The sequence below is a fragment of the Heterocephalus glaber genome, unplaced genomic scaffold (genome assembly GCF_053883595.1).
Source record: "Heterocephalus glaber isolate CG9 unplaced genomic scaffold, H.glaber_assembly_v1.0 deba00001481, whole genome shotgun sequence".
In the NCBI taxonomy this organism is placed as follows: domain Eukaryota; kingdom Metazoa; phylum Chordata; class Mammalia; order Rodentia; family Bathyergidae; genus Heterocephalus; species Heterocephalus glaber.
This window is the reverse complement of record NW_028258317.1, coordinates 54988061-55002872: the sequence shown is the minus strand read 5'-3', so window position 1 is coordinate 55002872 and position 14812 is coordinate 54988061. Positions and strand designations below refer to the sequence as shown.

At 41.6% G+C, this 14812-nt stretch overlaps 1 long non-coding RNA gene across 1 annotated transcript; it reads left to right on the top strand.

The window, feature by feature from the left end:
* Positions 1–1551: 1551 nt before the first annotated feature.
* On the top strand, positions 1552–13873 carry LOC147825968 (uncharacterized). The gene is made up of 3 exons (XR_015440120.1): positions 1552–1622; positions 2148–2373; positions 8330–13873. It is a non-coding gene; the product is annotated as an uncharacterized LOC147825968 (long non-coding RNA).
* The last annotated feature ends 939 nt before the right edge of the window (positions 13874–14812 follow it).

Here is a 14812-nt window from a genome sequence, read left to right as displayed (position 1 = left end):
CCGAGGGTGGGTGCTACTTCCGCCAGCTCCGGCCAGGATGTCATCCACCCCAGGCGGACAGTGAGGGCCAGGAGACTCCCAGTGGAGCACGGACAGCGGGCACTGTCGGGAGCCGGGAGTGTGCGCGGTCCAGACCCCAGCGAGTCCTTTAGGAGTGAATCTAAGAGGGACAGGGATCGTGTGACCCACGCTGGGTGTTTCTTTTGAATTTCAGGTCCCCAATTGGCCGATGCAATCTTATCTTCAGGAATTGGGTGGCCCGGGATCTTAATGAATATTTGGGGCGAGGGAGGCGGCATTGGCGATTAAATCCAGGGCCTTTGCAATGATCTGTATCCATATTTTAAATAAAAAAGAGATTGAAGCTTGTGATTGTACACCTCTTCTGCCTCACCCTAGTAAGGACTCTACTCAAAGAAACTTCAGCTCTGATTCAGACTAAGTACTCTGATGGGCTGGGCTAGAAGGTCAAAGACCAAGAGCATGGCTTCTAGAAGCATCCTGAGTATTATCCCTCTTGAAACTGTACACAAAGGTGGGAATCAAGATACCAAGTTCCTCTATGACACCTACAAGCAGGCTAGTAACTATATTTCCTCACTATGTAACAATATTTTCTTGAGGACAAGAAAGCCCATTTAATGATCAATATTTTTCCCAATTTGATTTAGCGCAGTATTTTCTCAAAATACTTAAAAGACAATTCAATCTCTTTATTAAAAAATAAATGAGTTTGTAAATACATAGTCTTCAACCTTTGCAGGTTTAAAACAGTTTGATTAGAAGCAAGAAACGTAGCAGTACACGGCAGAGGGTGGACAGCCTTGTGGCCCGTTATTGGGGTGCAGCAAGCTCCCGCGGATTTCCCACCTTCTATGGTCACAACCCCTTGTTGCATTTGTTTTGAAGACTGGCAGTTTGAGGCTGACTCTCATCAGCGTAATAATCGCCCTAGCCAGACTCCTTTCTATATAATCCACAAAAAAAGCTAACCAGTAGAAATTCTAACCTCCAAAAATCACACTTTAGGTAAAACCCATCATTTTTTCTCCGTACTCCTTCATCCCCTTCACCACAATATTTTGGGGGTATCCAAAGTGGAAATAACAGCCATTGAAGCATTTTGAATATTGATTTCTTCCCCTCCATGCATCTAGGAAGAAAGTGAAGACACTAAGTAGAACTAGTTTGAGATGCAGGACAGACTTAATAAAAGAATGAAATTCATGGAAAAATGCTGCTCCACCCGCAAAGGTTTTGCAGTTTATTTTAATTACTAAGCTGGTAGATTTCCAGTTCTTAAAAAAATCTCCTCCTTCTTCCCTAGGAGTGACAAGAACGAATATATAAGAAAAAAGAACTGTCCAGCCGTTCACTTGAATTTCTAAAAACTAGGTATTTTGGCAAGTCCCCCCACCCCGTACATCAAATCACTCCATTTTGGGGGATTCCTTGTCCTGTGGGCAGAATGACATAACCATTCTGAGGTGAGCTCCCTGGGATTAGGGCAGCCCCCACTGCTTTGGGCCCGGAGCGCATCGCGCAGGGTCCTTGTGGCGGGCTGTTGGTGCGAGAGGAGCCGGACAGCGACCTGCAGGCCGCAGACGCCCGCGGCCCTAGATGTGAGGCTTGCAACTTACCTCGGGGGAGACCAGGGAGCTTTGCAAGCTTTGCAAATATAGCGGGAGGGAGGGGATGTACCGAAGCGGGCGAGAGAGGGTGCAAAGCGAAGGGAGAGGAAGTAGCCTCGGCGCCCTGCGGAGGAGGGGGAGACGCAGGGCCACGGCTGCGGGGTGGGGGTGGGGGGGTCGCATTCCGGAACCGTTCCCCTCCGCCTCTCGACTCCGACTGGGAGGGGCCGCCTGCGCAACCCCCCTCCCCAGCCTCCTGCAGAACCAAGGGACCCCCAGCGAGCTGCAAATTCTAGTCTCCAGCCTCCCGGGTAAACCGAGCACCGCGCCAGTTCGCAGCTGCTGGCCGGGCGCTCCCTAAGGAGATCTGCGCCCTCCCGGTCCCCCGCCGCCGCCGCCCGACTGTCGGCTCCTGGGACCCGCTTTAGCTTCTCCGCTGCCCCTTCGCCTCTGCCCTCTCAGGACACCCGCCCCGTTCCGACCTCTTCTCCCCTGGTGTTGTGCACGTTCTCCCAGATTCGAGCACCGGCTCCCGCCTCAGCCCCTCACCCCACTGCGGCAGCCTGCAACCTGACAAGTCGGTGGGGGCTGCGCAGCAGCCTGGCACGCCCCCGCCCGCTGGTGGGGCTCATCGCAAACACCTGCCAGAGCTCGACCGCGCCGGTAGCCGGGAGTCCCAGCATCATGTTTGATCCTGCCCTCGCCCCGGCGCTGCACCGAAACCTTGCCAGTGGCCTTCAAGGTGAGAGGCAACGACCCCCCCCCCCCCGGCCTCGCCTAGGCCCGCGCCGTCGCTGTGCCCGCCGGCCGGACGTGCTCCGGGAGACCTCTTGCCTCGGCGGCCGATTCGAGGACTCCAGCCGGCTTCCTCCATGGATGCCCCGCAGACTCGGGCATCACCCGCGCCACCTCGCCCGCCGATGCCCACAGCCGCTCCAAACTCATTACATGTCCCCTGCCCGGTCACCGCCCATGGGTCTCCAGCCTCCAGATGAACCCACTCCTCTTCCCCGGGCCCCCAAGGTGCCCACTGTACCCCCCTGCCCGGTTGGGTCCGCTCTGCCACCTTCCCCAAGGGACGATCTCGCACTTTCCAGGGACTCCATCCAGTGCGTCCTCGCACCTCGAGTGCCCGCGCCGCCGCCTCCCAGGATTCCCTCCCAGCCAATGTCCCTCTGACGGTTTTCGCGCCCCTCCTTGACCCTGCTAAACTCAGCTGCCAGGGACCATCCCCGAGTGAAGGCAGGTGCTCGCGGGGTGCCGGTCCCTGGAGCGGGTGCTGTCCAGGGTGCACGAGGCGCGTCGCCGGTGCGGTGCCCTAGTGGGCCAGAGCAAACCCAGGGCTCCGGAGCGGGGGCGTTTTCGCTAATCGCCGAACCGCTCCCCTCCGGGTTCCCGCGGAAGGCCAGGGAAGAGCACTGGCCAGATTGTTGTGGACTCGGGTTCCGGGGCAACGCGCAACGCGGGTCTGGACGCCAGGGATGGGGTTGAGGCGCTCCAGAGAAGACGCCTCCGAACTCAAGTAGGTGGGCTGGGTCCCCAGGGTTCTGGGTAGACTGGGACTTGGGGGAGGAAAAAAAGAAAGCCAGAGGAATCCTGCCAATTCCTGCACGTGGACCCAGGGGCCAAACTCCCAGACACCCCGGGCGATTCCCAGTTGCGATCACCCCCCACCCCACGTACTAACTCAGATTCGGTGTATGGGGGTGGAAAGAAAGAGGAGTCTAAGGCAAACAGCCGGTTATCACCCTAGGTCCTAAGGCAAAATTTTTCATTGTCATATATTTTTAAAAATTTGAAATGATATATTGAATTTTTTTGTTATTAGAATTCAATCAGCTTTTTCTAAATTCTGGAATAAATTCTAAGTTAACTGTAGTATTTATTAAAATTTTTTATATTTATGTATTTTATATATGTATATATATAAATTATATATTTATATATTTCTTATAGTTATATATAAATCCATTTTTCTGTATATTTTATATTTACAGAGGAATATAATTTTCGTCTTTTCCAGCTACTTATTTGTTTTTATTACAAAGATTTGATCAGATTGTATGTTGAGAAATAATTGCATTCCAGTTATACTGCAAGTACAATGTGCCAAATGAAGTTGACCTACAAAAGTAACTGATTAGTGGAGACTGGACAGCTGTCAAGGGAAATGTCCGGAGCAGTTTTAATTTCACTTGGTCTTCACCAAAAGGCTGAGAAACGATGGGCAGTTTTAATTTCCAGTGTACTAAGACCACATTAACAGTTTTATGGGTCTAAGTTAATTCTTAAAAATGATTCACAGTTTTAGTCGTAATGAATCTCAGATCAGATTTCAATAACTTTGCTAGAATTTAACATCCTTTTAATTTATTTTACAGAAGTTATAAATCATGATTTAAATGCTAGCTATAAGGGAAATGTGTTAAATAAGGGAACTTCTTTCTCGATTATGAAATGTTATAACCAAAAATTACTTCTCCCCTTTCTATAACCTTTCCTGAATCTGTAGATTTTATATTTTAAGCACATCTACAAATATAATTAAAATTTCATCACAAGTTGTTCTTTGCAGAGAAGCACTTTTGTATTGGATAGCATGGAAAAAAAATCCAGTTAAAGAACAATTTTTTACTGCTCTTCACCCCTTCCGATGTTTTTCTATTAATTGAGTTTGGTACACATGAAATTTATAAAAATGTCTTAATTCTTTCTGGTTTTCTTTTAGATAAACACATTTGAGAATCTCTAAGGGAAACTTTAGTTTCAGAGATCTCACCTTCACATACACAACACACACACACACACACACACACACACACAGTTTTTCCCTCAGAAAAATATTGAGCAACCTGATTTGGTAGTATAAATAGCATAAAAAGTAATATTTTTAGCCATTAAACTAGAGTTTACCCATAACAGAAAAGTTTCTCACTATGTTCTGTTAGCATTTTTTTCAGACTAACTTTTAAACCACATAGAAGACTCACACAACCTACAATTATTGGTTTGTTAAAGGTAATGTATAAAATATACCTACATTAAATATGGCCATTATTATGCTGCATAAGCAAAGTAAAACTGATTTATGTGTTTCACTCTTAGGGATCTTTTCCTTCACATTTTTTCTATACTGAGTCAATTTTCCTATTGTAACTTAAAAAAAAATGTATAGCAGTAAAAATATGCATAATAGGGTCCCACAGCTGTTGGAAACCTTTATGTTGGTGTGCAGTTCTTCTTTTTTTTTTTTTCCTGAAATTTAGCTTGACTGGAATAAAGCCCACAAGTAATTGTCTTTATCTCAGCAACTCCAAAGAACATTTCAGGACGTGAAGAATTACATATTCAGTTGAACCCTTTAAGGATACTAATAAGTAAAAAAGAGACAAGAGATCTACACACTTTTACTGGCTCTCTGAGTTTTGACTGGTTTCCCAAATGGCAATTTTTTTTTTTTCTCTTTGGTACCGGGGATCGAACTCGGGTCATTTCACTTGCGCAGCAGGCAGCAAAACCACTGAGCTAAATCCCCGGTCCCCAAATGGCAATTTTTATATTAACATCGATGACAATAACAACAAAGACCTAACTGTGTGCAGACTTTGCACTTGTACAAAAATGAAGAAACCTTTTTTTAATGAAGTGTAATTATGTCTAAACAGAACTCTTTCCCCTATATTTCTTATATTAACTGAAAAAAAGGTTTGTTTGTTTTTCTTGAAGCAGCTGGGACTTTGGGGGGTATCTAAAATGCTACAATCTGCTCCCAGTGTCAGAATTAGAAGATGGGGATGCTTTCAAAGTCCAGTTACTCACGGATACCTTAAAAATCATGAGAACATGAAACATGGACCTGACAACTGCTAGATAATGAAAAAAAGATCAAGATTAATTGGAATAAATGAAAAATCATAAGACTTCACAACGGGCATAAAAAAATCCTCTTTACAGAAATAAGAGCAGGACACTTCCCAAGTACAAGAAAGAATTAAATACACTGATAAATCAGGCATATAGAACCCCAGCTAGCCACGATCAAAAGAGAACATCTCCATGTCACATCATAGTCAATCCCAGAAGTTCAACATAGGGACAGAATTTTAAAAGCTGTTAGAGAAAAACAACGAATCACTTCTAAAAACAAACCCATTAGAATTACAGCAGACCTCTCTATGTAAATCTTAAAAGCAGGACAATTTAGTGTGAAGTGTTTCAAGCCCTAAAAGAAAACTTCCAGACCTAACTTATTTATCCTGCAAAAGTTTCTTTTAAAAATTGATGGAGAAATAAAATACTTCTGATATAAGACACTAAGTAATCCAAAAATGATATAGGGCAGCAAGTAATCCACATAAGAAAAAATAAGACAAACAAGGGAAGTATAACTCGCAACCTGCTAGATAGCTGAAATGGGAGTTTGTGTCCTCTAAAATCAAAGAATGAATTCTAGGAACAACAGACATTAACAGTAGGAAAAATTGAGTGAGGGAAAGAAAGCTTCTGTCCAAGAGAGACAGAAGGGGGACCGGAAAGTGGGTTGCCTGCTCACCCCGCTTTTCAAAGGTGTTTTCTAGGGCAAAGCCACAAGGTGAGGCCAGTACAAAGTGGGACAAAACTATAAGACCCAATGGAAAATCACAAGGTGGGCATGAAGTGGGACAAAACCATGATCAAACAATAAGATTATAAGTACAGTCACCCAGGTAATATTGGGTATCAAATGGGAAAATAAGTCACAAGGAATTTCTGGAAGGGAAATGGGCTAGGGAGATTGATGCCTATTTAGAATATCAATCACTGCTATTTATCCCCAGCCAAACAGGCAAGGTAAGTGGGGTGCAGTACTCCCCCCCCCAATCTCTCTCTCTCTCTCTTTCTCTTTTTTGTATGGGGATGGAACTCGGGACCTCGTGATTTCCAGGCAGGCAGCAGCACCACTGAGCTAAATCCCGGCCCTACTTTTCCTCTTTTTATAATGCTAACCCATGAATGTGTCTGGATTGACTCCTCTTGGCCCAGTCTAACTCCCTACAAGATATCTAATTAACTTACCCATCTACAATAATCAACCACAAAAAGCACCTCAAGATACATGACTGCCAAACCAGAACTACAAAAAACTCTGAAAGATATCCTAGAGACAATGAAGCAAACATTGCCAAAAAATCTAATAACTCGAAAACACCAGGCAAGTTGAGCAGTTAAGTAGAAAGGAGGGGGAAAAAAGGAAGAAAGAAATCAAAGAAGTAAACAATTCAATGCCAGGAATAGGGTCAGTCTCTCTTACCTGAAGAAAATGAATTGTCGGGCCGGGGATTTAGCTCAGTGGTTTCGCCGCCTGTTGTGCAAGTGCAAGGACCCGAGTTCTATCCCGGTACCAAAAAAAAGGAAAAAGAAAATGAAGTGTCTTCAGCACATCAAAAAGTCCCTGTTTGACCAAGGATGTAAAATAATTTGAGAAGTTATGCTTTATAAGCAGCCTAATCGGAGCCTAAGGGGACCGTGACAAGTTACACACAACCAGAGTACAGTAAAGAGGACAAGGGTCAAGTCTAAACAACACAGACCTAAGATGACCATCTGTAACATGGTGTCATAGCTGCTGAGATCTGTAAATGCAAGAAGGGGGAAGGTATATCCTAAAAATAGAACAGATTTCATTATGAGGATAATTATGTTTGCTCAGTACTTAAGTATATCCTAGTTACTTGTCATCACTGTCAGGCCCGGCCTAAACAAACAGGACAAAACAAACAGGCTGCTTTCAGCAAACAACAGCAGCTTCTCAGTACATAGGGCAAATGGACTCAAAACAAAGTATACAACCCCACCCCCCACCCCGGGTGCCCAGGAGTCCAGTGACTATCTGCACACTGAGCAGACTGCTTGGGCATCCAAGTCATAAACATTTCACCACGGATTCCTTAGCCCCTTCAATACCTATATAACCCTAATTCCCTTCCCAGTTAGTTGCTAGTATCTCTCTCTCCTCTGCTGTTAGCCCATCCACCCACGTATGAAATCTTTCCCAGCTAGCTGCGACAGTCTCCTGATTTTAGTCCCTGTTCACTGGAATAAACTTTCCTTTCAAAAGCCTATGTTTGACAAGTGGATTCTTTATAACAGTTACATCAGTTTGCTCATTTTAAGAAATTATGCTTTCCTTAAGGCTACCCACTCCGGACCCCTCCTGCCCCTCAGGAGCTTTCCTATCAATAAATATCTTCCTTGGGCTGGGGATTTAGCTCAGAGGCACTTCACCTGCCTCTCAAGTGCAAGATCCTGAGTTTGATTCTCCGTACAAATAAAACAAAAAATCAAAAAACAAAAAACAAAACAAAAATAAATTCCTTAAAGGTAAAGCCCACATGTTATTAAGCTACATCAGGAATATTTTAGTTCCAGGTATCTATTTTTGGCTAAGTGGGAAGTGCTACTTACCATGTTGAGAATAATCGGGAATTAAAAGTTTGGGTGCCAGACCTTCACTTGCCCCTCACTGGTTGTGGTACCTGAGGCTAATCCTCTAAAACTACACTTCTGGGTTGCACCTAACATGATATACCCTTACCTGGAGAAACCTACAGCCTTTCCATGCAATATGGGTTGCTTTAGAATGGACCAAGGAAAATGATGCATGATCACTTGTTCATTCCAATTGGCTCACATTACTGTTATAAATAATTCTATTGCAGGTTCTTCTTCCTCACCATGGAAGCAATATGCAGAAAAAGACCTGATGCTGAACATGCTTTGGCCGACTGGGTGCTGCTGATTTGCAGATCTCAATATGTATATCTATGCTACCAGAGGTTCCACTCAAAGAAAATGAGCAGTATTTGCCTCCCCATTGGAGGTTACAGAGCTTCAGCAAAACCACCAACTTTCTTGAGCTTTGTTCTTTTTAATTTGCTTTGCATTGAGGCTAGGGAACTTAAACTGAACTAAGGATTACTCCCTTTTGTGTTCATTCAGTAGGTACACATCTGGTGGTGACTACATGTGAGAAACTGCTGTGGCATGTACAAAGGGGAGCTAAATTAAGAAAAAACATTAAAAATGGTCTTTGAACCTTAACACTCACTTTCTAGGACAAATCTCAGATACCTACAGTCAGCTCACCTAAGCAAATGATGATAAGTGAATTTTTGTAGGAGTTCATGTGAGAAGAACAAGAAGAGATTGCTTTTTAGAGTACTCAGATTTCTTAAAAGGGCTTCCATTTTCCCTAGAATTACAAGTATGATTGAGACATTACAGAGATAGTAGGAAAATGGAAAGGGAGTGACAGGAGCCAAGTTGGGGTAAAATGTGTGACACTGTCACAAAATTGGGAGCCACAGATTCTGTTTTGATGAAAGAGTTATATATCAGGAACTCACTAGGAAGAACTTCCCACGAGAATGCAGTTTTCCTAGTTCTAGCAGCCAATGCAGTAGATTAAGTGAGAAACAGAGAGAGAGAGAGAGAGAGAGAGAGACAGCCCACAATCAGCTGTCCACCAGCGCACACCAGGACAGCCAACAGACTTCCACTGGGAAAGCCATTACATGTAGGGTTCTGACACTGGAGGGTGAATGTTCTGTCTAGATGTCCCCCAAAACCTCATGCACCCACAGGTGGGGCTTCTGGGAGGTGACTGAATCATGGTTATGTGACACTCCTGGATTAGTCCACTGATGGAATTATAAACCCTGGTAGGAAGAGGTAGGTCACTGTGGACGTGGCCTGGAAGGACATATATCCTTCTTCTCTTGATCCCTCACTGCTTCTTGCCTGCCATGCCATGAACTGATTCTCCTCTGCCATGCCGCCCTGCATTGGAGCCAGCCACCTATGAAATGAAACCTCTACAATTTGAGCCAAATTAAATCTTTCCTCCTTTAACTTGTGCATGTCAGGTATTTTGTTCCAGCAATGACACAGTGACTAAAAGAGTGAACAATATAAGAGTGGTTTAGAAGCCTTGTTTTGACTTTGTAAAGTCAATGTATTAAACTTTTCAGCAGTAACAAACAAATGTGTGCTAATGTAAACTCATATACTTACATATAACAAACAATGATCTGGTGTGTGCTATTCCTTATACAAGTGTTCCTATTTCTTATCACCATTTTCTCTCTAGCAAACCACAAAGGTAGCACTTCACACAACAGCAAGTAGATCTTGGGTGTAACGGTCCATGTGCTTTCTCCACCTTCCTTACAGGACTTCTCATGTTGCTGAAGAGGAGACAGCATGGCTCTTCATCCTCCCTTCACTCTCAGATGCTGATGCCACTCTTTATTTCAGAGCAAAGTAAAAGAGTTGGAAGATTTTTTTTAAAACCTACTCACTAAACTGGAAATGTCACTACATCAGAAACGTTAATTTAAAAACTAAAAAAATTCTTCCTAATTCACAGTAAACCTAATATTTAGAAATAAAAGGCATTAAAGTAACCCATAGTACTTTATCTTACAGAATCAGGTAAACAGAATAAAATCTAACATGAGATTATATGAAGTGTCATGAAGGATCTATAAATTCAATGACTTTAAATTTATTCAAATTATCACAGAAACCAGCAACTTTTCTCATTAATTATTGCTGCATAACTAACCATCTCAGTACATAGTGACTTCAAATACTTACAGTTTTAGTGCTCATGATTCTGTGCTTTCATTGTTTCCTTAAGCTGGGCTTGCCTGTGCTGTTATGGAGCCACATTTGCTTGATGGAGTTGCTGAACCTAGAAGAACTAAAATGACTTCAGCCACATATCTTGGGTCTTGAAAATGTGGCTAGAATTTTGGGACTTGTGTCTCCTTACAATCATGCATCCTCCACTAGGCCACACCTAGCTTCCATAGATGACAGCTGTGTTTCAAGACAGCCAGCCCAATATACAAGCTCTTCTATAGTCTCTGCATGCATTAACTTGATGATGGCCCATTGACCAAGTCAAATCACATGAACAAACCTGATGTCATGGTGGCAGGGAACCACACAAAGGTGTAAATACTGGGAGGTGTACTTCAATGGAGATCATTAAGGTAGCAGTCTCTTATGATCGCTTCATATGTCCACATACTCAGAGGATGAGGACTGTGTGGAAGATGGAATTATTAATGCCCAAAACAGGATAAGGAGACCTCTTTTTAGTATGGCATATGATGAGCTTAGGAGTTTCCACTTTGTCCCAACATGAAGCAATCAGAGGAGCAAACTGAAAAATCAACAACTCTTTGAGTCACCAGAAAAAAACTGCTATCACAAAAATTTGAGTCAGACAGGCATATACAGAGATTCACAGCTTCCTGGAGCAAAAGTCCACTAGCAGCAACCTCTTTAGAAGGCACTACTGAAGAGGAAAATATGAATGTGAACCAGCTGACCAATAGCTGGAGGCTCAGTGTGAACAAATCCAGGAGTTCAAAACTTCAGGGGATCAAGTCAGACAGGCTTCCTCACATTTTTGTGGTTTTTACCCCCAGGTGTTCAACCAGGTCCTCACAGTGAGTATCAGGAGAAAAAATTCCCCTCGTATTTCCAGCAAGGTCGCAGGAAAGTAGCCAACCAATTCTCACAAATGCCAAAGCTTTCTCTTAATAAGGCTGGACACCAAGACAAACCATTTTACAGAAGCACAAGTTGAAGTATTATCAGAGCCTAAATGACCCCAGGAAAGGAAATAACCCAACTCAAACCTTTACTAACCTTCCGCTTGGGGGAAAGAACATACTCGACTTCAGCTCCCTATATCCTTTTATGTGAGGGAGAAAAATATCCAGCTACAGTTGCTTCTATACATACTGTCCCACCAAATAGAAAAAAAAAGAACACTCATGAAACTTCAGGAGCAGAAACTCATTGAAAGACTGAAACCTAATCACACAACGCTTCCACTTTGCTTCCACCTTGTGACCACATTACTTAATGCCTATTTTCCACAGTTCCTTTTACCCAGTTCATCGTGTCTAGTGTCTTAGTTACTTTTTTCTCATTGCTGAGACAAAATACCCAAAGTTAAAGGAGGAAAGGTGAATTTTGGCTGACAGTTTGTAGAGGTTTCAGTCCATAGTCAGCTGGCTCCTGTGGCCTGGCAGAGGGGCATTGCAGAGGAGAAATAGTCCATGGCAGGCAAGCAGGAGACAGCAAAGCAGTGAGCAAGCAACCAGCAAGAGATGCCAGCAGCCTTCTTTCTGTCCCTTATATTCTTTTTTTTTTTTTTTTTTTTTCTGGTACCGGGATCAAACTTTGGACCTTGTACTTGCAAACCAGGCAGAGGAACCACTGAGCTAAATCCCTGTCCCTGTCCCTTATATTCTACCCAGGATACACGCCCGTAGGGTGGGTAGCACTCAGACCCAGTGTGGGCCTTCCCATTATCCACACCCTGTACTATGCCAGACCATTCAGTGGACTAATTTAGTAATCACACACCCTTGATCCCAGCGTCACATACTCTAGATCCAGCCACCTTTGAAAAGCCCCATCTATGACCAAATGATGCTTTGGGGGACATCTAGACACAAGCCATAACATCTGGCTTTCAACAATATTACAGGACATACAAAAAAGAGCCAAAAAATGGTGTAAAGAGACAGAACAAGCAACACAACTGGATTTATATATGACAGCAATGTTAGAATGATCAGACCAGAAATTCAAAGTTACTATAACTGCAAAGGATTCTAATGTACAAATTAGACATTATGAAAAAAACACATAGGTAATGCACATAGAAAGATGGAAATTCTGAGGAAAAAATAAAAAAGAAACACTGTAGAGCAAAACCATAGTAACAGAAATGAACATTGTCTTGGATGGGCTTCTTAATAGAACACAGCAGAAGAAAGGAGGTTTGAGCTTGAGAATGTCAACAGAAGCTTCCCAAACTAAGGAGCAAAGAGTACATACAAACACACACACACACACACACACACACACACACACACACACACACACGGGGGGGGGGGGGGAGAAAGATCCCAAACTGTGAGACAACTACAAAGGAAATATTCTTACTAGGAAACAAGAAGGGGAAAACAGGAACAAAAACTATTTGAAGCAGTATGTCTGAGAATTTTTCCAAAATTAGTGTCAGATACAAAACCATCAGATGAAAATTCAAAAAACTCCAAGAAATGTTAATGTAAAACCAAAACCAATAAAAATAACAACCAAAAAATGCAACACATAAAGCACATTATAGTCAACTTGTAGGAACTCAAGGGGAAACACTCATGAAAAAAGACAAAGGAAAAAAAATCCCTTGCTTTAACAGGAATCAAAAATGAAATGTGACTTCTCTTTAGGACCCATGTAAGTAAAGAGAGAATGGAGTAAATCATTTAAAAAGAAGAGAGAAAAACAGCATAAATTTTAAATTCTGTACACTGTTAAAAGATCCTTCAAAAATGAATGAGAAATAAAGATTTTTTTCAGACAAATTAAGAGAATTTTTTAGAGTAGTCTTTCTTTGAGGAAATGTGAAAAGAAAATATTCAGAAAAAAAGGAACATGTTACAGGCCAAATTACTTGGAACTATATATGGAAAGAAGAGCATGAGAGAAACAATGTGAAAGTAAAACAAATGTTTTATTTTTCTCATTCTCCAGTGAGCTAACATAATTTGCTAAAAGCAATAATAGCAACTGTTTCCTCTGTATATGTAGATAGAGGATAAGATTCTATGTGTGATTATATATGGAAAATTAATGACATCAATGATACATGGATGGAATTATTTTATTATAAGATAGTTACATTATACGGGCAGTAGTATAGTTTTATTTCAATGTGAACTTGGATTCATTTTAAAAGTACGTTGCCAAGGGCCGGGGATTTAGCTCAGTGGTTTCGCCGCCTGCTGCGCAAGCGCAAGGACCGGAGTTCAATCCCCGGTACGAAAAAAAAAAAAAAAGTATATTGCCAAGCCTAGAGCAACCACTAAAAAATGAATATAGTAAGAAGGATAGGCAATATACTAAGAAAGAAGAAAAAATTGAATAATAAGTACTCAATTTAATCCACAAAAAGAAAAAAAATGAATAGAAGACAAAAATAGAAACAATGAACATGGGCAAACAACATAAAAACAGTTACAGATGGAGGTATTAATAAATATATGTCAATAATCATCTGAAATGTCAATGGTTTAAAAAAACAATTAAAACATAGATGTGTCAGAGTGGATCAAAAAATTTATGTCCTCTACAAGAAATACTGTCTATAAGAAATTTATGTAGTAATCCCAAAGCTGAATGTAATCAGTATATATCACAAACATATTCTAATAAAAATTTAAGAAAAAGAAATTATGTGGTCGACAAGAAATCCACTTTAAATATAAAGATATAGATACATTAAAAGTAAATCAATAGGGTAAGATATCCTATGCCAAAACTAATCCAAAAAAGTGGGAAGCTGTATTAATTTCTAACGCAGATAACTTTACAACAAGGAAAGCAACTGGGGGAAAGAGAAGCATTACATATGATAAAGAAGTCAGTTCTCTGGAGAAGACGTAATAATTCTTCATGTACACATGTCTAACAGTAAAGCAAAAAGAAACGAGACTAAACATGATGTATCTGCAAGGAGAAATAGAAGATTTCACTATGATATCTGCACACATAAATGCCGCACTATCGGAAATTGACACATCTAGGAAATCTGTAAAGATATATAGTACCTAAAACTCAGAGCACCAAACTCTGATCAAGTTCACGTGTAACATTCATAAAAACAGAGCCAAGTTCTGGTCCATAAAACATACCTTAACACATTTAAGAGAATAAATTCAATGCTTTAGACAGCAATGGAATTGAGCTAGAACTTAATTTGTAAAAAGATATGGAAAAAATTAAAAACATCTTAGAGATGATATTTCAAAAAATGAGAAGGAAAAGGGAAGATAAAAGGAATTAAAATATATTGTGCACATGCACCAACTTCCCACAAGGGATGTAAACATTATGTAGTATCCATGTAGTACTAATTAAATAATAAAGAAAACAATAAATGCAATGAGAAAGAGCTATATCTGTGGTCATTTTTTTCAGTTTTTAATAATACCAATGGGAAACTAATACATTGTGGAAGAAACAAATACAGAAAATAAAAAATGTACACAGATTAAAATAAAAATTACTATTTTGAGTATTCCAAAAAATAAGACATACCAGAAAAG